At 35.2% G+C, this 23677-nt stretch overlaps 2 long non-coding RNA genes across 2 annotated transcripts; one reads left to right on the forward strand and one right to left on the reverse strand.

Moving 5' to 3' along the window:
* Positions 1-1408: 1408 nt before the first annotated feature.
* Positions 1409-23186, reverse strand: LOC136033995 (uncharacterized). The gene is made up of 4 exons (XR_010619080.1): positions 23065-23186; positions 12931-13001; positions 6577-6710; positions 1409-1849 (listed from the first exon to the last, which is right to left on the reverse strand). It is a non-coding gene; the product is annotated as an uncharacterized LOC136033995 (long non-coding RNA).
* On the forward strand, positions 14230-20512 carry LOC136033999 (uncharacterized). Its single transcript, XR_010619086.1, has 2 exons — positions 14230-14691; positions 20253-20512. It is a non-coding gene; the product is annotated as an uncharacterized LOC136033999 (long non-coding RNA).
* Positions 23187-23677: the final 491 nt, after the last annotated feature.

Here is a 23677-nt window from a genome sequence, read left to right on the forward strand (position 1 = left end):
TAAAGAAACACCTCACAAGGGATAGTCAATTCCTATGTTTAGACAGCCTGATTGCACTAAAGTCATTACTAAAAAAATACTACTGTTGCCAACAATCTATCAAAAGGGGTTGAGCCATATAGCTCGAATCGGCAAAAAAAAATTTATAAAGGGTATTTTCAATTACAACAGCAGAAAGAACTCGTTTCCCAAAGAGCAAGCTTATGAAAAATGCTGTTGCACTTATGCTATAAATAATTAACGCTTAATACTATAACCTCTTTTGTTCTAGAGTTACTTTCGATTTACAATCAACTCAAAATCTATTATAATCAAATTATCATGAGTTTTAGAGACTGAAAGCGTTAAGTACAGGTCTCCCCCACAGTCAAAAGTATAACGTCTTTTCAACAATCGACGGTTTAAAAGGCGTTTATATTTTTTTTTGCTAATCTTCAACATTTTGTAAAATGTCATAAAATATATGCCATATTTCCACGACCTTACTGCATAGTTCTTTTGAAGGACGATAAAAATTCTTCTTCAATAATTTTATTAGGTTCTTAAAAGTTTCCTCTAGGCTTCTCATACAAGCCTAGATACTCATGAAAACGCCCAAAGGTTTTTTGGGGTTAGGATGCTCATCCATAGACCAGAAGCTATCGTCAACGCAAAAGTACTGTATACACCGTTATTTGATTTTAAAATTCAATGCATGAAAACGATGCATTTTCGCGAAAGAAAAGACACAATTTTAGAGATCAGAGCGGGCATAAGTCGAATCCTCTAAGTTAACAATCTTAACACCAAACAGACTAAATTGAATGAAGAAATCCAGCACAAAAAGAAACGGAAAAGGCCATTAATATGAGTTGTGCAACCCTCATTTAACTCCCCGAAACAATTAGTAGTATTGCCTCTTCAATGAATACGCAATATATTTTCAATTGAAATTATTCTTTACCCGATGGTCAATATATTTGAAAGAATGAATTATTTTAGTCATTTTATGATTATTATTACTTCGCCATTAGTAAGCATATAGATACAGTAAACCCTGGCATTGGGGTTTTTGGACAAGCAAGATCCCCTTTCCTACTTTTATCAGGTTCACTCTATATATAAAAAAGTCCTAGCTACATTTTTTAAGTTTAGCATTAATCCGCAAATATAAAATGGCGGGCCCAAAATAGGTCTGTCGAAACTGTTTTTGAAACATAACCACAATATCACTTTTCCTTCATGGCATCCCCTTCTTAAAAGGGGATGCTTAAAGTTGAAAGTATACAATAGTTGTTCGTGTATAGTAAGTGCTCTTCATAAATTGTTTTGATAAACATAGTTATGTATTTATTTTAATTTTCTCTATCTTGTACTCCGTCCCTATGAACTATCCCTAGCTCTAAGAACAACAAGCAGTTTGCAAGAATACAAAGAAACAATATTTTATTGATTAAATTTATATTAAAATATAAAATGAAAAAATGTTGTTGTATGTTGAGTCAGGAAGAGGTTCTTTGGCAGGAGCAGAGGCCACATAATTGCACAGCTTCAATGAGCAGTAAATTCGTTAGGTGAAGGATGAGCAAAAAATTGAAGCAAAATTGATTAAAATTTTTTTGAGGGTTCTATTTTCTTAGTAAAATATAAAAAGGGGAGCAAAAAAAATATACGCGAATTTTACTGAGATTCTATTTAACTTGAGGTTTAGAACCCTTTTTTTTTTATTTAAACTTTAAAATTATAAGAAACCAGTTCTGCTGCACTGTCTTTTTATGTAAACATAAGCGTCTATACACAAAAAGACGAATGCAACAGAGAACAGGCTTATACAGAGAGTTCCAAATTTACTGCCCAGCTACTTCATTATCTAGAAAAGAAAAGAAAAGTCAATCATTTGCAGACAATAGACAATATGTTTTTTCCGAACTAAAAAATTTATAAAAGGATACATTTTGAAGACTGGCTAAATACATTACAAGAGCGAAAACCTCAAGATGGTTGCGATGTCTGGTCAAGACCTTTTTTCTTCACATGTAATTATGCTAGCTATTAACAAATCCTTTTAGACTTTCCTGGAACATTTTGTGATATAGGAAAAGCACAGATACAAATGTGTTCCTAAAAACTGAATTAGTCAATACAAGATAAATGCTAAATGTGAAAATGAGCACTACCTAAGGAGGGGCGGGGGTAGCATGGATTAGTTTTTGGCGGAAAAGAAATTTTCTGGGCAAAAACTTTCATGGGTAGATAAGGTGTGATTTAAAAAATTTACATTTTCTAAGAGCCCCACGGAGATAAAACCATCGAAAAAGTGATGAAGAACTAATATATTATACATATATATATATATATATATATATATATATATATATATATATATATATATATATATATATATATATATATATATATATATATATATGTGTGTGTAGCTAAGCGTATTTTACTTATTATCAATTCTGGTACCCCTTTTATTGAAATCCTTGGAAATCAAATTTAGTCAGGTCTTGGGGGATGGTGAGAAGGGTGCTGAACTGTATGAGAGTCAGGAAGGTTTATGAGAGTCTACATGTAACAAGGTCGTAAGAAAGACGCATTTGCACTATCAAGAACGGCTCAGGAGCGACTAAGGCCCAGCGGCCACGGGGCAACTGTTTTGAGACTAGAATTGCTAACTGATTGCGCATGCAACTGTTGTGTGACCATGGCCTTGAGGAAGTGAGGTCCAACCCACGAGGCAATCCAGATGTTACTGGTTTCCAATCAGTCTAAAACTGGTTCCGAATGAGACCCCAGTCATGGTCACAGTTGCGTTGCAGTGCTGTCCCAGACATTTTCGGGAGCTACCGCGTTGATATTGTCCAATTATTTTGGCTCTCAACATGTCAGACCAGGAATTAAACATGAAAGTAGACTAAAAGTAGACTAATATCATGATTGTCAAAATGGCTAGTATACAATGACTGAGCAGCTAGGGGTTTTAAGTTTAAACTTTAAGGAGAAGGTTGAAAAGAAAATCGAACTGAATCATAAGAATATATGTGCATCCAGGTAGTCAAAAGAGCACATCTCCAATATCTTAGTAATTTCTAAGGGTATTAAGTTGAAACCTTCAGTCATTGGTGAGAAGGGTGTCGAACAAAATCAAAGTATACTATATACACCTAAGTAGTCGAAAGGGCGCGTCTGCAAAATATCAAGAGCGGCTAAGAGTATTTAGTAGACTTTTTCAGAGGATGCTGGGGGAGGATTCTAAACTAATTCGAAAGACACTATGTGCATCCATTTCGTCAAAATGATGAACCTATAATATAACAAGAATCGCTTAAAGTTGATATAATATAACAAGAATTGCTTAAAGTATAAAGCTGAAACCTTCGGTGCATGTTGAGATAAATCCCGAACAAATTGTCAAAAGACAGTATCCGCAACATGTCACGAACAGCTTTTGATATCAAGTTTAACTTTCAAGGAATGATCAGAGAGCAAATTGAATTCAATTGGGTGTAAAGAGGGAGGCTCTGAATAAATTGGGATAGAGGAGCGTGCGTAGCTCTGTTGGACTCCAGTGGCTTGGTGCTGCGGTGAGTTCTTCATAGTAGTAGTAGTAAAGAGAGTGGAGAGGTTGGAGGGGTTTCCCCCTCCAACCCCTCCCCCCCCAATGTCATCAGATCCGGTCGGGATTTAAAATAAGAGCTCTGAGACACAACATCATTCCAAACATCAAATTTCATTAAGATCCAATCACCCGCTCATAAGTTAAAAATACTTCATTTTTCTATATTTTTCGAAATAACCGGCCCCACACTCCCCCCCCCCAGATGGTCGAATCGGGAAAAAGACTATTTCTAATTTAATCTGGTCCGGTCCCTGATACGCTTGCCAAGTTTCATCGTCCTAGCTTACCTGGAAGTGCATAAAGTAGCAAAACCGGGACCGACAGACCGACAGAATTGGCGATTGCTATATCTCACTCGGTTAATACCAAGTGCCATAAAAAGGGGGGGGGGAGGAAAAACTAGTTGGCTATTTTATTTATTTTTTCAGTGATGAAGGGGACAAAGGTTTTTTCATATCTGGATGTAATGCAGCGAATGGGGGATAAAACTGGGATAGGCTCAGAAACAGCTCGAGGCTGTCGTAATCTGGATGGTGAGTGACGTTTGGGGAAAATACTTGCCGTCCGAGGGTTCGTTATTGCATTTTTTGAAAAACGGAGGCACAACGACGACCTCCTTTGCTCAAGGGTTTCCAAACTAGATTTTTTTAGGAGCAGAGAGTAAGGCACCTTGCCTTCTTTGAAAATTATTCGCAAGGCTCTTTTTTGGATTGACTCAATTTTGACCATGGAAGCGAGAAATTTATTTAGACTATTTGCAGTAACATCAGGGGGCTCTGGTAAGTTGAAATTAAGCTGGTCAAGACTCCTGCCACATAGCTTTTTAACCTCGGAATACCAGTTTTTTGGCTTATTATTGAACAATTCTTCGACCTTATTTTTATAGTATGATCGTGCCAATTTACGAATTTCTCTTTTAATTGATTTTCTTAATATATTGGCTTGATCGAGTTTACAATTCTTAAACAGCTTCAATTTGGTTCTAATTAGTGTTTTTATTGTTTGATTAATAAAGGGTTTGTCACTTGAGCACCTTTTAAACCTTTTTTCTGGGAAACAAATTTGATATTTATCAATTAGCTTTTTATGAAACGTGGCTGTTTTCTCATCAAGGTTTTGTAAACTATAAATGTCGGACCAATCTTCAGTACTCAGCCACATACCAAAAGAAAGAAGACCAGAATTTTGAAGAGGGCGGTAAGTGCTATAAGTCTTTGAGAAAGTATGCTTAAAAGTTGAGGAGGGGGACAAAAGAATGGAAAGATGATAACTCCCACCTAATGGGGGCAAAGTTGAGGGAGGGCTGTAAAAATTATACATATTAGTTAAAATAACATCAAGAGAGGTATTTCCCCGAGTCGTCAGTGTTTTAACAATTTGCTTTACTTTAAGTGAAGCACAAAAGGAATCCATTTTCAGGTCGTTGGCATCGCCAACTAAAAAAAGGCCAGCATTGGGGTACTTAGAAATAACAAAATCAGCACTTGCCTGTAATTGCATGATAAAATTAGGTTTTGACTCGATATTTTGATTTGGGGAATAATAGAAAACAGCTATTGCATTAAATACTAAATGGACGAGGGAGTACTTTTGGTCTAACGCTTAGCCTGAGGATTTCATCATACTCGGATAAGTTAGGGACCTGAATAACCTTTGGGTAAAGGTGACTCTTAGTAAAAAACAGAACTCCGCCACCTTTTTTCCCGAGTGAGTGGTCTGAAGGATGGAGTTTAATAAACTCTGAATAATTTGTCAGGTGTAGGGACCCTGGCTCATGGGATTGAACTTCAGTAACAGCTATAATATCTATCAAATGTGATTTTGAAACCACCTTGAGTTCAGTAAGCTTTTCAAAATTAAGACTTTCAGCATTAGTAACTAAAAGTTTAGGAAAAACAAACCGATTGGGGAATCGCGACAGGGAAACTCGATGGGTTTGAGAATTTCCTGGGGGGTAGGGTTTTAATTTAATTTTATTATGCTTTGGAGAAGAGGAGTATGAGAAGGATTTGCTTTGGGGATTTGGATGTGGGGGGGACGGGGAAGGATATGGACGAAGCACGAGGACTTATTATGTGACAATTATTGGACGCAAAAAGTCTCAGACCTGAGTCACGTTTACAGGGTACGCATGAGGGATAAAACGAATGGGCTGGGGTTTAGTAAGGTGCTGGGAAAGGGGGCTGGGTGGGAATAGTGATTCATGTCCGTCAAGAAATTGCTGGTTTGCAGCGGAGTAGGGAGGGTATGGGGCAGCCTAATGTAAGAGGGAAGGAAATAGGACTTCTGTATACGGAGAGGAGGAGGAGATACTAGTCTGTCTTTTAATGGTTTAAGAATATCAAGATTTGTCTGGCAAGCAAAATCTTTAACACAGGGATTTGGATACGTTAAATTTTCTCTGGTAACATGTGAGTAATATGTAAATTAAAGATTGGCAAATGGCACTCGGGCGAAGCTGCAAGTGCGAAAAAAATGCACCTGTGAGCTGGAGATCAAAAATGAAATTTCATTAAGATCCGATCACCCGTTCGTAAGTTAAAAATACCTCATTTTTTCTTTTTTTTTCGATTTAACCGTCCCCCCACTTCCCCCTAGCTGGTCTAATCGAGGAAACGACAACTTCTAATTTAATCTTGTCTGGTTCCTGATAAGCCTGCCAAATTTAATTGTCCTAGCTTACCTGGAAGCGCTTAAAGTCGCAAAAACCAGGACAGACTGACAGAATTTTCGACCGCTATATGTCACTTGGTAGATACCAAGGGCCATAAAAAAAAACTGATTTTTTTATTTAGTAAATATCACGAGGAAAACAGAAATGCTGAGCTGAACCATGACCCAAAATAGATGGGGAATCACTGAGCCCCTACAGCTTATGCGAAGATACAGTTTTTTTTTCATTAGAAATGGAAAAAATAAACAATAAAATTTTTTAGCATAATAAATATTTAATATAATATAATAAATATTACCTCCTCCAGCCTAATCACTTCCAAAATAGAAGGGACGCGAGGCATACGACTAAGGTTTTGCTGGAAAATGCTTCCACCAAATGCCACGGCGAAGCCTATGGATCCCACGGCGAAAGCATATCCCCATGAATTGACTAAAAGAAAAAGAAAAGTATTTATTCTCAAGACAGTTTAGGTCACTAAAATATAATGACTAAGGCTGTAAATGGCAACCCTGCATATACAATGCTGACCAGGACTTCTGTGGAAAACGCAATAAGAATTAAATTTATGGTCCCATTTTCCTTCTCTCTCTCTCTCTCTCTCTCTCTCTCTCTCTCTCTCTCTCTCTCTCTCTCTCTCGTAAAAATGTAACAAAAGTGTACAAACATATTTTTGAAGCGTTTTTATTTTGCTCTTTATTTTGTATTTCGATTGGATATGGTTGCCAGCGACTCTTACTCCTTGTGTACTCTTTTGAAGAACTCACCGGAGACTTGTTCCAGGCAACTCCCGAGTAGCATAGAAAAATACAGTAAGGACCAGAAACACCAATAGATATCAAGACAAATAACCGATCTTGCCACCTATTTAGTTTTAAAGGCTTCATTAATTTTGCTTAAGAACTGTTTCTTCTTTCTCTTGTGTAGTACTTCTAGTCTATGAACTCTAGTCTGGATCGGGATGAAACTTGGTGGGAAAAATAAGCACCAGTCTTAGATACGTTATTGATATAACTGGAACAGATCCGCTCTCTTTGGAGGAGTTGGGGGGGCTGAAAAATAAGGTATTTTTAACTTACGAAGGAGAGATCGGATCATAATGAAATTACCTATTTAGAAGCACCCCGTAACTCAGATTTGTCATTTAAAATCCCGACTGGATCCAGTGTCATTGGGGGGGGGGGGGGCGGAAATCTTGTAAAACGCTTAAAGCTGAGAGATCAGGATGAAACTTGGTGGGAAGAATAAGCACAAGTCCAAGATATGTGATGGAAATAACCGGATCAGATCCGCTCTCTTTGGTTCAGTTGGGGAGGGGGGGGGGCAGTAATTCAAAAAAATGAGGTGTTTGTAACTTAGGAAAGGGTGATCAGATCTTAATGAAATTTTATCTTTAGAAGGATCTCGTGCTTTAGAACTCTTATTTTAAATACCGACAAGATCCGGTGACATTGGGGATCTGGAGGACAGAAATCTTGGAAACCAGAAATCTTTGAAAACGCTTAGAGTGGAGAGATCGAGATGAAACTTGATGGGAAGAATAATTACAAGCTATAGATACGTGATTGACATAATTGGAACAGATCCGTTCTCTTTAGGGGGGCTGTGGGTTGTTAATTTGGAAAAACTGAGGTATTTTAACTTAAGAACGGGAGACCAGATCTTAATGAAATCTGATATTTAGAAGAAACTTATGTCTCAGAGCTCTTATTTCAAATCCCGACCAGATCTGTTGACATTGGAGGGAGAAACTGGAATTCTTGGAAAAGGTTTATAAATGTCGTAGATACGTGATTGACGGAACCGGACTGGAACCACTCTCTTCGGGGGAGTTAGGGGTTGGGGTTCACTGCTTTGGCGAGTTTAGTGCTTCTGGGCGTGCTAGGACGATGAAAATTGGTAGGCGTGTCAGGGAGCTGCACAAATTGACTTGATAAAGTCGTTTTCCCCGATTCGACAATCTTGGGGGTGAAGAGAGAAGAAATATTGAAAAATTAAGGTATTTTTAACTTGCGAGTGGGTGATCAGATCTTACTGAATTTTGATATTTAGAAGGACCTCGTGACTCAGAGCTCTTATTTTAATTCCCGACTGGCATTAAGCCTCTTATTTTCCTTCTAAAGCAATCTATTGGTTCTTATAATTTTGCCAGAGTTCATACCATATGAATTCTTGGCTCTTTGCTCTTCCAACCTCATCACAAGTGCCATATGAGCTCTTAGCTCTTGTTTAGGGAGGGGGGATTCATTTCAATAATTTATGTGCGGAAAGCCAAAATCAAACATGCATTAGTTCAAAAACGTTCAGAAATTAACTAAAATAAACTAGTTTTTTTTTTTAGCTAATAGTAAGGAGCGACATTAAAACTTAAAACGAACAGAAATTACTCCGTATATGAAATGGGTTGTCCCCTCCGCAATTCTTCGCTCTTTACGCTAGTTTGACTCTTTGCCACAATTCTACTATTTAAAACAAATAAAAGCTTTAGCGTAAAGAGCGAGGGATTGCAGAGGGGACAACCCATTTCATATACGGAGTAATTTCTGTTCGTTTTAAGTTTTAATGTCACTCCTTACTTTCAGTTAAAAAAACTAGTTTTTTTATATTTAATTCCCGTTCAAGAACGTGCCTTAGCAGGCGCACATATAATACAGAAGTGCTTAGATCAAGTATATCCAACCTCATAACATTTAGATGCATTGTTACTTGAAACCATTCAATGGGCCACAAAAATAATTCAATTTCAAGAAAAATGGATGATGGTTTCATTCAAGGAAATGTGTCTTTTTTGCCTTAAATTTTTTACCAATCTGAAAGTCTGAAATTAAGCCTTATATTTAATAATCATAGTTAATAATGACTATTAACATAAATAACATATTTAATGATGATCATAGTTCGTTTTGATTTAGTTCAAAATCCGCCTAAGCATTCATTGAAAACTTTAAAACTCTTGAGACCTTGAAACCCTTAGCTTGTGTAGCAGCAGTAGTAGCATTAGCATGCAAAAAACACCTTTGTTGTTTTTTTTTTCAACATCCCCTTCACCAAACATACCAGGAATTTTAACCATACGAAAAAAGCAGTTCTGGAGCATTGCTGATATGAACAACCAATGTGGGATAGTGCGTTTCGGTTTATTTCGACGCGGCTTCGATATCGTCCAAAATTTTCGAATCAATATTTTTAGGTTTATAGTAGCACTAGTAGTTATAGCAGTAGAAATAGGAGTAGAGTTAATAGTAGCAGTCTTAGCTTTAATAGCATTAATAATAATAGCAGTAGTAGTAGTGGTTGTAGGAGTAGAAGCAGCAGCATTGTGATGCAAAAATTGTCTTTTGGTTTAATTCAACATCTCCCAGAACACGCCTTGTTTAATTTACGCACACAACTGTTCCTAAGATATTGCTGATGACCTTTGGACAACCCGCATACTGATGGAAGGTTGGCATCCATAAAACAATTTTTTTGGAAAATTCCACCTTTCTACCCGTATGTACAGCTGCAATAGAAGCCACAATTATAACTCAACTTAATGTAATTAGCCATTGCAATGACAAAGTCCATGTCCCCTCTTGATAACCTGTATATTCGTATAGACCTTGGAATTTTTACCTTAATGTTCATACCTTTACAAGTAGTTTTTTGTGGCACTTGGTATTTATCAAGTGACATATAGCGATCACGATTTCTGTCTGTCTGTCGATCCCAGTTTTGCTAGTTCGGGCACTTTCAGATAAGCTAGGATGATGGAAGTTGACAGGCGTATTAGGGACAAGACAAGATTATATCAAAAATAGTCACTTCCCCAATTCAACCATTTGGGGGGGGGGGAGCAAATGAGATAGTTAAGAAGAATTTTATTTGCCAATAAAACAGATGAGTGTTGTTCTTAAGTGTGGTTTGCTGGTCTAGCGGTATGATTCTTGCTTAAGGTGCATGAGCTATCATGTTCGAATCCCAGATCACCCCAATTTTTACATGAAGAAGCTCAGAAACAAGATCTGAATTGTGATAATTAAGGTATGTTTATCTCATGAATGGGTGATTGGATCTTAATGAAACTTGATATATAGAAAGATATCATGTCTCGGATGCTCCATTTTCAATTCGGATCGGATCCGGGGACATCGGGGATGGAGGGAAAAAACAGAAATCTTGGGAAACGCCTATTTACGGACGTTTTTATTAGTAACTAGACTTACGTTGTATAGTCGACGTGGGGTTTTACGGTGACCTTTGTTCGGTTCCGTCAAGTAAAGTGTTGAGAGAGCAACACTTGTCTTGTTTCCTCGGTTCGATTAAACACTGAAGTTGTTAATCTGTACGGACCTTAAAATAAATACTAGGTACACCAACTAACAAAATATGCAAACCCCTCTGCTGAAGATGATTGTAGCCTAACAGCCAATAGTTACTTACAAGTCCCCTACATGTCTTACCACTGGAACCAAATTGGTATTACCTCAAATACACCAGAAACAAATAATAGGTATAGCAACTAACGAAAGTTGCGAACCCTTTATTGCTGAAGATGATTGTGAGCTAACAGCCGACTGTTGTTTAAAACTCCCCAATATGTTTTACAATTGGTATTGGCCTATTTTTGGTTTCAGTGCCTTACTATTGAAGTTGTCAACCCCTATAAACTTTCACAGCGGTATATCTCATGAAGGAATATTTCTACCAAAAAATGGATGACACGTGCTTTGATCAGGTCATCAAGAGGTATCGACTACCATAAAAAAAAAAAAATCTATCCGTCTTAGTTCAAAAGTTGACTTTTTACAGTAGGCAGGGTTTCTAACGTCATCACTAATAAAGGAGCAAAGGATAAACTCTAATTTCTTTAACAATGAGAGAAATTTTACAGTTTAAGAGGCACATCTGATACCACAAACATTGACAAGTAGGATATACACCAATAACAATATGTAAGTCTCCAGCATCGACTAGCCAGGTACAAAATCTATAGTTTCAGCGCCAGTAATTAAGACTGAAATTAATTGGCTCCCATTTGTAATTCAAGAACAAACATAAAGCGATGACATTACTCATAGGACGGTGGGTAAAAAAACATACGAATATGCTTAAAAGCTAGCGATTATGATTTAGTATTTTTAATTTTATCATTAATTCACAAAAACTTTTTTGCGTTATAAGCTCTGGTTCAGCATATAATCTATACACAAATAAGTAGCGAGGAAAATCAAGACACTATGTCTTGCCAGGCCATCTTTAGGTGACGGGCCATTTAAGTTCAATTTTTTTTTTTTGGGGGGGGGTCAATTTTTTCTTCGATCCCCACAAAAATTTTTGCTCTATGGGACCTACAATACATTTACAGTACAATACATTTTCTCAGTATCGACATATATCAAAATAAATCATGCGTTTCCATTTGATCAAACCTGTGCATTTGAAACATCTGGGAACAGCTTGGATGATGATCACGTTTAGACTTTTAAGGAGTATTTGTTTGGGGGAGGGGGGTAAGTAGGCCATATATCTTCACTTAAAGGAGAGGAAAGAGAGGAAGGGCTTAGGGATTTTAGCTTATTTATCACATCCAGGGACTAGGATCTATTCCCGGTTGGCGATAAAGACCAAAAGTACTCGAGGGTAACCAAAATATCAAAAAACATTTCTGAAATATCTTGGGAAAATCTTGGGGGATTGATTTGAACTTTTCGAAGGGTCCCGTAGAGCCAAGTGTTTTTCAAGATTTGACATGGGAGAGATGGTAATTTTAGTGCATCTGAATGTGCATATTCATTCTTTTTTCAAAAAAGATACAAACAGGTAGATATATACTTTAGCAAAGAATAAGTTAAATATTTGAAAAAAGTGAGGGGGGAGGGGGAGGCTTGTCAGCCCTAGTCACACTTAGGGTAATATCTGTCTGTTTTTAAATTTTACTTCGCTCTTTATTTTAAGGTGATTTTTTTGTTATTTAATTATTCACAAAATTCTCAAAAGATTGGACGAGCACTATGCAAAATAGATTTGAGACGCCCCCCTCCCAACTCCCACAAAATATACAAATGTGGCAACAAATAATGAAAGAAATGTACAGGCTAAATACATTCTAGAATTATTATAAGCTAAACAATTGGGAAAATGTCACCCCAACATGCTGGAGGATGGAAACGTTTAATATATATTAGTAGCATCAATGATGAAAATTGCTGCTACTATATTCCAGCAAACCAATTTCTTTGAAATACTTCTATAAAATTATATAAGATCTAAGATATACCTAAGCCAATGATAAAATATTACAGTAGACCAAAACACTTAATCTACATCCCTTGAAAGGTTGCTTTTCGAGTTGACGTAATTTCGAAAAAAAGATTGTTTAAGACATTGTAGCAAAGAGTCTCATCCTCTTATATTATTCCTTTGATTTTATGGAATTAAAACTTTACTTTACAAAAAACATAAATTGGCATGAACAATTCATTAAATCAGAACAACTAAATAATTGTCAAACGTTTTCACCCCTATGAAAGGCCATTTTTAGAATCTTTAGCGCTGAGAAATAGTTATATATCCTGAATAATTAAAAAAAAAAAAAAATCTGAAAACTGAGAAGAAAAATAAATAAGTCATTCGAATGTTCAAACTCCTACAGAGTACAGCCAAATGTTACCTTGAATTGTTAACAGCCATATGTGTTGACACAATATCGAAGGGGTAGATTAAATGAAGCGAAACTAGAACCTAGAATTAAGAACATATAACAATACTTCATGGAAAAAAATATATCAAACTATAATTTTCATTAGAAAATAATCCTACTAACAAGTAAATACAGAGCTATTCCATGTAATAATATGCTTTCAAAAATACGCTAATCAGTTAAATGTTCAGTGAGTCAATAATGGGTATTACTCAGTTTAGCTGCATTGATGGAACGACTCACGAAATCTTCTCACCAGCAGAAGATCATAGGAATCGTTAGGTACGATTAAAAAGATTCCACTCAAGGTCAAGATTCTTTAGCGGTGGCTAGTCGTAAATTTAAGTTCCTCAGTGTTGTGACCGGTGACTGGATTACGATATATATATATATATATATATATATATATATATATATATATATATATATATATATATATATATATATATATATATATATATATATATATATATATATATATATATATATATATATATATATATATATATATATAAAAGTATAATTAAATAAGGCGGTAAAGATTATAATTTGAATAGATTGAGCTAGACGAGAAGCATGCGCTGTTATATTAGTCACCGGTGACTTGGTTCTGTAGTGATTTGTTATTAGTAGTACTACTAGTAGTTTCAAATACCGGTAAAACTCCCACCCACCATTCTTCACGTCTCTACTTAGTGCCTTTTCATTTGGTGCTGCTACATTTTGATTATAATGACATTCAATCATTAATTTTTGAGTAACTAGGATTGGTTCCCAAACTATTCCCGGATGATCTTAAGCCGAAAGAAGTACCAGCATATGAATTTGTGCTAAGTTTGGTGGTGGAGAGTTTTGGCTGGAATTGGAGGGACCATGGGCCCACTTTTAGCCATTCAATCCCACACGCTGCTACTACTTAAATATATGGGATTGTCTATTTACTTATGTATGGGCACTTATCCATGGGACTGTAGGTCTTTTGTAGAATTTTGAGGAGTTTTTCTCCTTTCGTTTGACTGATTTTACAACTAGAGTGTTTTTTTTTAATATATATCTCTTCATTCCTGGATTCTTATGCTATCATTTGGTGACTTTCTTTTAATTTTACTTGGCAGGTATATGTAAATGAGAATAAAAATACGCAAAATTAAACTGCATTCATGGTGAGGAAGGTTGTCTTTAGATTTGAATAAAAAAATAGTCCAGGAGATTGGGGTGGGGTGCTCCCCCCTTTTTCTCCTTTTTTGGTTTGGATATTTTGTAATTTAAGACACATTGATTTTAACTGCATACAAAATATGTGGGTAAGGCCAGGCGCCCCCCTGGATACGCCTCTGAACTATTAAGTTTGAAAGCACCAACATTGTCTATTTCAATAGATATTATATTGGGAATTTTAAGCGTTTTTAGTCTTTCGAAACTACCTTAGGATTTTCTTCTTTTTTTATAAGTAAAAAACACAAATGTGCTTTACTCATCATTTGCTGCTACTGCCATCGCGGTATTTTGCTTTTATACTTTTTCTTTTCATATTTTTTTCATTTTAGGGATCTTACATCATCATTTCGAAAGATTCTTTCGACAGAAGGGATCAAGGGTTTGCTTGCTGGAGTCACTCCTCGTTTGATCGGGGAAGTTCTCTTTCTAGTCATTAGTAGTTCTGTCATTTTTGCTGTCAGTCGGTTTTTCCAACCAAGCTGGATTACAGGATTTTTTTCTTTTAGTGTTCCGGTAACGTTTTCTTTTAACTCTATCTTTTGATTATGTAAAGCTTCCGAATTTTGTAATTTTTGCTGAAAAAACAGGATTTTAGCTTTGCACATTAGGGGAGCGGGGGGGGGGCGATTGTAAAACATAGTGGTCCTGCGTCCAAAATTTGTTAGGTACAATTATTCTGCATATTATGAAATAAGAATTGTTTTCTCACTTCAAACTGTCCAAATACTTTACCTCTCCCCTAATGTGCAAAAATATAGGCCAAATTATATTTTTTTTCCAGATGTTCTGTCACTTGTCTTTGTCTTGTTTTGCACTAAAATGAAAGAAACTGAAAGGGATGAACCTGCTTATATACGTTATAATTTCTGCTCGTTTAAGTTTTAATTTTTCTTTCTACTTTCAGTTGAAAAAAACTCGTTTATTTTATTTAATCTCTCATTGTTTTTTCAGATAATGCTAGAAAATCCAGTGTCAAGGAAATTGTCTTCCCCCATGATAAATTCCTCCATGGAAAGATCCTCCCATATAACTTCCTCCTCTGACCCCTCCCCCCACCCACATAAAAAATCCACCCTGAAAACGTCTGTATACTTCCCAATAACCATTACTGTATGTAAACAAATAGCAAAGTTCATAACTCGCAGTCTTTCCCCCGGGGACTTTTGGGGATTAAGTCGTCCTCAAAGACATAGTTATTACATATTTCGACTATGCTAAACAAAATGGCTGTTTCAGAATTTTGTTGGATGATCCAGGTTGCAGCGGTAGCTAGCAGTCTAGGGGAAGACAATCAAGTTCCATAGTAAACAATAAAATAGCCCGTAACTCCTAAAACTAAAGTCAGATCAAAAATATTCGGTGCAGTGAAAATGTTAAAAGTAGAATAGCCAACGGCCAGGGTGTTCTGAAAGTTGAAGGAAAGTGAGACGAATAGAACTATACGTCTGCGGACCAAGGTTGGAATATTTGAAGTCAGTGATGACAGTGGTTAAGTTGGGCATGGTTCTGAAGCATGGGCACTGAAGCATGGGCAACAGAGGAAGATTTGCTAGATGTTTTTCAAAGAAATTAACTACGGATTGTTTTGGGTAGACTGACCGCAGCTCAACAGTAGGCTGCACGAAAAGTGTAGTTCAATCCCGCTCTGTAGGACGATAATGAGAGAAGGGTTGAGATGGCTCGAGCACGTTCTTTGGATGAAGATGAGAAATTACTAAAGATGGTTCTTTTCGCCAACTGTCTAGAGCCAAACGAAAAGGAGGTCGTTCCTGGTTGGAGTGGGAGGACGTCGTAAGGAAATATTTAAGGTAAATGGAAACTTTCTGGGAAGGTGCTAAGAGGGAGGCTTTGAATAGATTGGGATGGAGTAGGAAGGTACAAAGCTGTGTTTGCCACAGGGGGCTTGGTGCTGCAGTGGGTTGTTAGTAGTTATAGTGTAGACTAGTGCAAAAAGACGCTGTGTCCTTATTTAGTGCGAAAAAAAATTGGGTCCTGACTCATTGCAGTAAGTTCTCAGTATAGTTTTTAGTCATTTCTGAAACGAAATCTTTTATAGTTTTGGACTGACCCGGTGAAAAAGGGGACTGTGTGCTAGGTTGACGTAAGAAAAAGGTAATTCATGGCTCGATGCAAAAGAAAACCAGCTATCTCCCGACTTCCTGAAAAAAAAGAATAAAATACACGAATGACTTGATGCAAAAGTAAGCCAAATGCCGAGTTACTAGAAGAATGAGCTAAGTCTGGACTCGGTAAGAAAACCAGCCAAGCCTTGATCGGGTGCAAAGCTGAGATATCTCCAAGACATGGAACTCCAATGAATCGGTACAAACGATTCTGATAAATTGAAATCAATCTGAGCTGCAGAGTTTCGATAATGCTGTGTTTGTAGGCTACTGTGTGGTGTCAGTAATTCCTGAAACAGTTAAAGATTAACTTTTTCTGAAACACGGTATTTTGGTGACCCGATGCAGAAACTAGAATGAGCTGGTGCAAAAACGAGCGATTATATGCTTCCTATCTACGGATTATAGGAGCAAAGTGTGCCTGTGGCCCCCATAACAACATCTCAACCACTATTTGTTTATCTTTTCATTATGTTAGCTTTAAACTTGTGTGGTAAATACCCTGAGCCGGTAGAGCATAACACAAACGACTTACAGAAAATTTGGAGCTGGCTAGTGCTTTGCCTGGGAAACTTATAGGTCTGCAAATTTTTGCAGAAATTTCTGTTTTGGCGTGAGTACCTGTGTTCCGAATTTCAGATGGATGTTATTTTCTTAGAATTTTAGGTCAATTCCACGACAGGCTGCCAAAGAGGTATCAATCTCAGGTGATAGAACCAGAAACTCGAAAAAAAACTATTTCAAGTTTCAACTTTTGTCTATCACCCTTTAGTTGGCGGTCAGCCAGTTGACTCGGCAGTTTCACTGGTACATATATTGACTTAGAACCTTCCTTCTATTGCCTGTGCAACATGACTGGATCTCTATGGTTTTATTGGAGGATTAGAAACATAAAAAGGTTCTCTGACTCCTCAACTTCACCATCGTAAAAATGCTGTTATATTGACATTTCTGCAATAATTGAGAAAAACTTACTAGTATATATATATATATATATATATATATATATATATATATATATATATATATATATATATATAAATAAATAATCATAATAAAAATTCCTTTTATAGAGAATTCTTGCTTGCATTTATTGAAATGCATTAAGAAAATGAAACTGAACGAAAATTTCTCTCAATTAAAATGCATCCATAATATGCGAAGTCCAAAGGATGGAGGTTGGGACAGATTCAGCCTCATAGGAGAAATCATGCAGACTTCTAACTCGTATCGAAACGAATTAAATACAAATATTTCGAAAACAAATGTTTTTGAAGAAAAGTGAAGCACGATATTAAAGCCTAAAATGGACATAAATAAAGAAATCTATATAATTGGTCAAATTCTAAAGGAACGAAAAATTGTTATGAATGAGTAAATGAAACCTAAACTAACACGAATTCCAAGGAATAGAAAATATAGGCCTACCATATACGAAATGTATTACCGCCCACTCAATCCTCCTAAAGGCTATAGCAACTTTTGTTCTTTTCTAGAAACAAAAGATATTTTGACCAGTATGTCTTTCCATTATGGAGTTAGAAAAATTCGTTATATTAAAAATTATAGGATTTTTTTTTGTATCACGTAGTTTAAAACTGTTTCGGGAGTCAGATAGGCAGCACATTTTTATAATTTTTTTTTTCAAAGATATTGAAAATAATTTTGTGAATCATATATTGATATGTCTATTCAATAAAGTTTTAGCAAACTAAAAATATTGCTTCAAAAATTACATGAACTTCAAAACTGGCGTTTTAGTAGCTTTATTTACGCGTAAATTTTTTATACTTTAGAATGAAATGGAAAATAAAGGGGAGTGACAGAAAAGTGTCCTTTTGAAAAAAGTACAACTAAACTGAAATTCACAATTTTATTTGATCTTGGAAATAGTTTCTTTCTTTCTTTTTAACTTGATTATTGTTGTTTCTTTTCAATCTTATGAAAAATAAAACCCACCCTTTGAAATATTTGTCGTTTTATATAAAGTTCAAATGACATTATAAGAAATAATGATAATAGTCTCGCTGTTATTCACGTGAATTGTGGCTCTTGTCTTAATTTTTAATCCCTCTTTAGTTTCTTGGTATTTTTTTTTACCGTCCCATCTTTTGAAGACAGATTTAAAGTGATTAGGTTTTTTCTGTATGTGCTTAGAATTCAATTGATTATTTCAGGGTCTACTTCCAATGTCTAAGTTTGTTTTTGAAGTAGTTCAGTGGTCATAATTACGTCATTAAAGCTAGAGAACAAAAAACTGAAGACTGCAACCGAATTTTCACCTCACGCCCTATTTCTTCCTTGACTTTAAATCCTTGTAGCTTTAAGATAAGATTTTCTTCTACAAGTTTTCTTTTCCCAACTGTTCTAAAGGATGAAGAAAGGAGATTTCTAACTCCACTTTTATTACTTTTACTTTCTTTCTTTGAATGAGTGGCGCGGATTTATTAGGATAATTTATTGTATCACGTTGCTATGTACATCGGGTGTAGAGTGAACATCAGTAGCATCCGTAGTGTTTAAATACGATAGTGTTGCCTTTGTAAAGAGTGGGATGTAGTTCATTTTATATTTTTCGTATTGCTCTCATTTAGAACGGAACGGAAGCCTTAGAAAATCCAGGAAATCTCATTCAATCATTAATTTAAAAAAAAAAATTTTATATAAAATGAAGTTTCAATTTTCTATAAATCCCTTCCTTATAGCCTCTTCTCACCTCAATTGGGGATGACAGGCTTTTAGTGTGGCTGGGATCGTCAAAATGCAAACTCTTTGGTAATCTTCAGTATCAAAGACGTAGACAAGTCATCTTGATCTATCTTTCATTATAGCTCTAAAGAATGAGATCAAACCGAATTTTTTACCCAGTTTACTGTTTGATATACAGCCAGTCACACGAGTACTTAAACTATCCTTAGACAATACTTCTGCAAAACATCTAGCATATTGTCCATTTCTGTACCGCAATCCCAGGTGCAAAAAACACAAAAAATATAAACTCAGCTGAAATCACGAATAGAGATAGGTAGAAACAATAGATTTTCGGCCCCAGGCAAGAGTTCTACAAATCTTTCCAAAATGCAGTCATATTCATCAATCCGGCCTAAGGTTCACAGTTTCCATGAAATCCACAGAGGTTAGACCCTTACCACTTTCTAGGAATAATCTACTGTCTTGGAGGAGGTCATAAAAAAAGAAAAAAAAAGGATGAAATGGCCATGTTTCAAAAACATCTTGAGCCAGAAGAACCTTTGAAATTTCTACTGCTTGACAGCAAAAAGCAGTTTCGAAAATGCTGCTTTTAATATCTGACCGTTCACATTTTTCTGAGGGTAAAACAGTAAGCTTAACTTCATTTAAGAAAACACAAATGTATATATATATATATCATGCAAGATTTAACTGTTACTACAGGATTTAAGAAAAAAGAATATTATGAAAAAGAAATTTGGTGAGATAATGTCAGAGTGAATTTTAGCGTGAATAGCACCTTTATTATCCAACTGCTTGGGACTTGGAGAAATCTTAGGCCCATGCATTGCAATGCTAAAATCATTTGTTTGGTTAGTTTACATCAAAGAGCTCATTTTACTGGACTCAAAATGTGAGCACAATTAAATAAGAAAACCCATGACAATTTAAAGTAACTATAGAAATCATGTTATATTCCTCTAGCTCCCACTGTAGGGTGTATTGTGCCACAAAGAATAAACACAATACAGTAGCTTGAGACAATGCTATCATTAATAATCGGAAAGATAAATAGAGAAGTCTTAGAAAATACAAAAAAAATATGACTTTAAAATCTGATTCTTAATTGAACAAGTTAGGTGCCAAATCAATAAACCCACAAGTAAACATTGTAAAAAGGTTACCTTTTGGTTCTGATTGGTTCTAATGATACTGTTCCAGTGTTTTAGAGTAAAAAATTAACAACTTTTTATTTTGCAGTATGAATATCAAGAAATTTTCATTTATGATATTTAAGAAATCAAGTGCCTTTACACAAAGAGACCATAAAAGAACACAGAAGTCAGTAATTTGGAGTGCTAGTCATTGGAGCCCCAGTGGTGGGACAGAGGAAAGTATTCATCAAGCATACTATTCTGTATTTAGAGGCTCTAATCATCATATTTATTTTGAAAATCAGTTTTTTGTTTCATATCCCGCAAAAGATAATGCATTTAATAAGATCTCACAGACTGCTTGAACTCATTTTGAGAGCTCATAGGTAAATTTGGATATTTTCTTTCTTATTTAGATTCTATTTTCAGCTATTTCTTCCACTAGTACTTCTAAAAAGTCCAGAACAGAGTTCCTTGAGATTAACAAAGCACAAAGCAACACTGGTTTCTTGGCCATGTAAACCCTAGGGGTCACAAGTTGATTTCTAGTTGAGTAAAATTTTGTAGTTGACTTATTACCATAAAAAATCCATAATTTTTGAAAAAGCCAAAAGACAAATAATAGAAAATCACAGTTGCCTTTCATTTTTCTGTATGAAAAAAAAATTGAGATAAATTAGCAAGTTTTACATGCAGGTAGCTTTCAGTGTCAGAAATGCAACCACAATATGGGTATTGGCAGAACATAAGGAATTTTTGGGCAATACTTATATTTCATTAACATGATTCCTTTAGAAGAGCCCAAACTCTAAAGCATTAGATAACTATGACAATTCAAACAAAGTAAATTGCTCTGCAAAAATGCATTTTTGCAAGGTACTTGCCTAGTAGTACATAGTGTCTTCTGATCTATCTTGCAACTTAAATGCCCATAAATTGTAAGTCTCATTAGAACTTAAGTACAAAAATGTCATTTATGAATGAATTGGAGAAAAAATTAAGTTAGCCCTTTCAACTACCACTACAAAAACTAAATTTGAATTACTACTGCCCAATCCTCTCTTCTTCCTTCCTCTAACAGTACTTGAAAGCTTAAGTTCTATCCCCAAAGCTGTTCCAAAGGTATTGCACATGCTATTTTGATAACCTCAATACATTTTGTGTCTTTGGATTTGATGTTTAGCCATGCTTCAGAACCATGCCTGCCTTTATCTTTAATGTGGCTTCCAATACTCTAATCTTAGTTAGAACAATCAGTATCAATAAATAGTATTATTTAAATTGATTTTTTACCTAAATTAATTATAACATAAATTTATTGAAACAGTAATACCTAAATCCTATTACCTGAATTAATATTTCTACTGTCTATGGTGATTGCTAACCAACCTATTCAGCTCTTTCTTCTACAAATTTAACTGAGATATTTTATCATAGGCTATTAACAACCCTTCTTGACTATTAAGGTTATTGTGTCAGCTCTGTAGTGTGTTGCTGCACCTGGGTTCAAACTCAGGCTCCCCCATTACCAAGCTGAGATCATACCCACTGTACCAGCACAGGACTTCTACAAACTTAATCTAATAGGACTTTGAACAATTTGATTATCTATACCAAAATTTAGATAGCATCTTGAACATAGAGCGCACTGTAATAGGACCCATTGAACACAATAGTTAGCCCAAAATGAAGTTTCTTTTAGATTATACAAAATTACTTATATTTGCCTAGTTTTTAAGGAGCATTGAATAGGCACAGCACATGGTCATTGCATTTCTTTAAACATTGCATTTCTGTTACTTCTATAGGCTATATTTTTTAATGCAACAGTCTGTGCAGATTTCCAAATAGAATAAATTAGCAGCATCTTAAAATGTCAGGAAAATTCTGATTATTTTCTAATTTCCATTTGAAAATCATGTCAGTAGAGTCTATTAAAGTATTAAGAGATAAAAACAGTAGTTAATAACAAAATAGTTTTAAAATTTATCCCACATTTGCCAAATACTTTAAAAAATGATATTCTATAAAATACCTTTATGTTGCATTAGAAAATTCTGATTACATGTTTGAAGTAAAAGTATGGAGGTTTCATTTTTGGCCAAATTGTCAACAGGACAGTAATTTCTTTGTAAATAATAAATTTATTTCTGGTCAAGTTTTCCTCAATTCCTAATCTTGCTTGGTCATGCCAATTTTTTATTTTTTTTGGACTGAAATGTTATAAAGCTTGCATCTAGCATAATAATGGAACTCTTGTTATATATAAGAGGTTGATTACTGCTATCAAAGGTGTATTTGAGCTATTCTTTCCTCTACATCCAAGGACATAGTGTTTTACCTCCTGTCTCTAGCATAGGCTATACTAACTGACCTACTCTGTTACCCTTATAATAGGATATATTTCAATTTTGATGAAAACCCATTAAACTCAGTTTAACCCCTAGTAGCCAATTTTCAGTTTCGAAAATTGATCAATTCAAAATTATCAGATTTCAAAGATCTACAAATACAATTCCTAAATTTAGAAAAAAAATATTGATAAGGCTTAAAATTAAGAAAAATTATTAATCTAAGCAAAACAACAACAATTGCATTTAAAAAACCAAACCAGAGAAAAGAAACTGATAATTAGTCACTCAAGTAGGCAAATTTCAGACATAATGATCAAAGGAGGGTTAACATAGCCTAGTAACTAGGCTATGCAGCCTTCAGTAATTTTAGCAGCTGAATTCCCTTCGGAAAGTTTAACTTTCTTCCCATAACCGCTTTCCAAAATAGCCCAATAAAAAGTAGCTGATCTAAAATTTAACCAGTACTCCAAGGTCTATTGGACTGAACAGGACCATGATAGATAGACAGTACCAAATAAAGGATCTAACCTAATTAGAATGTACAAACTATTGAAAAAAAATTACCAGACAGGAAATTCTCCAGCCCCAAAAAGGGGCCATAGAATAACTTGAGCCAATGAATTACGACAGGATATTGAATTTGTTAGTGATGAAAACGATATAATCGCCAATGAACGTTGCAATCAAGCAGAGTTACAAACATTTTGGTGAGTTAATGTGCCCCCTTGGCATCGAAAAAGTGTCAAGTTTTAGGAAGAATAAGTCCAAATTTTGTCTATATTATGTCCATAATATAGCAATCTTGAAAGGTCAGAAATTAGAGGTTACTTTTTAACACTTATGCTACTGACCAAAGTACTCTTAATAAATCTCTTCCAAAGCAGTCAAGTAACGTCAAATATAATCATACAAAAAAAAAAATCGTTTCAAACATCCATACAGAATGAGTTAGTGCAAAAGCACTAACTTGTAAAAACTTGTTAAGAGTAAATTACTACTTACGGAAGGTTAAGGTTCATCTGTTAAAAATAATTTTTCTTGACAAATATGCTCGGCTCAAGGGTCAGCATTTTCACTTCCTTTTGTGGTATTTTACTAATAATAAAATACCAAAGTCATGATGTAAACGACTTTCAAGATCATTTACAATATAAGCTTTGTTTATCACAAAAAAGGA

Source organism: Artemia franciscana, chromosome 12 (genome assembly GCF_032884065.1).
Source record: "Artemia franciscana chromosome 12, ASM3288406v1, whole genome shotgun sequence".
NCBI classification, from domain to species: Eukaryota; Metazoa; Arthropoda; class Branchiopoda; order Anostraca; family Artemiidae; genus Artemia; species Artemia franciscana.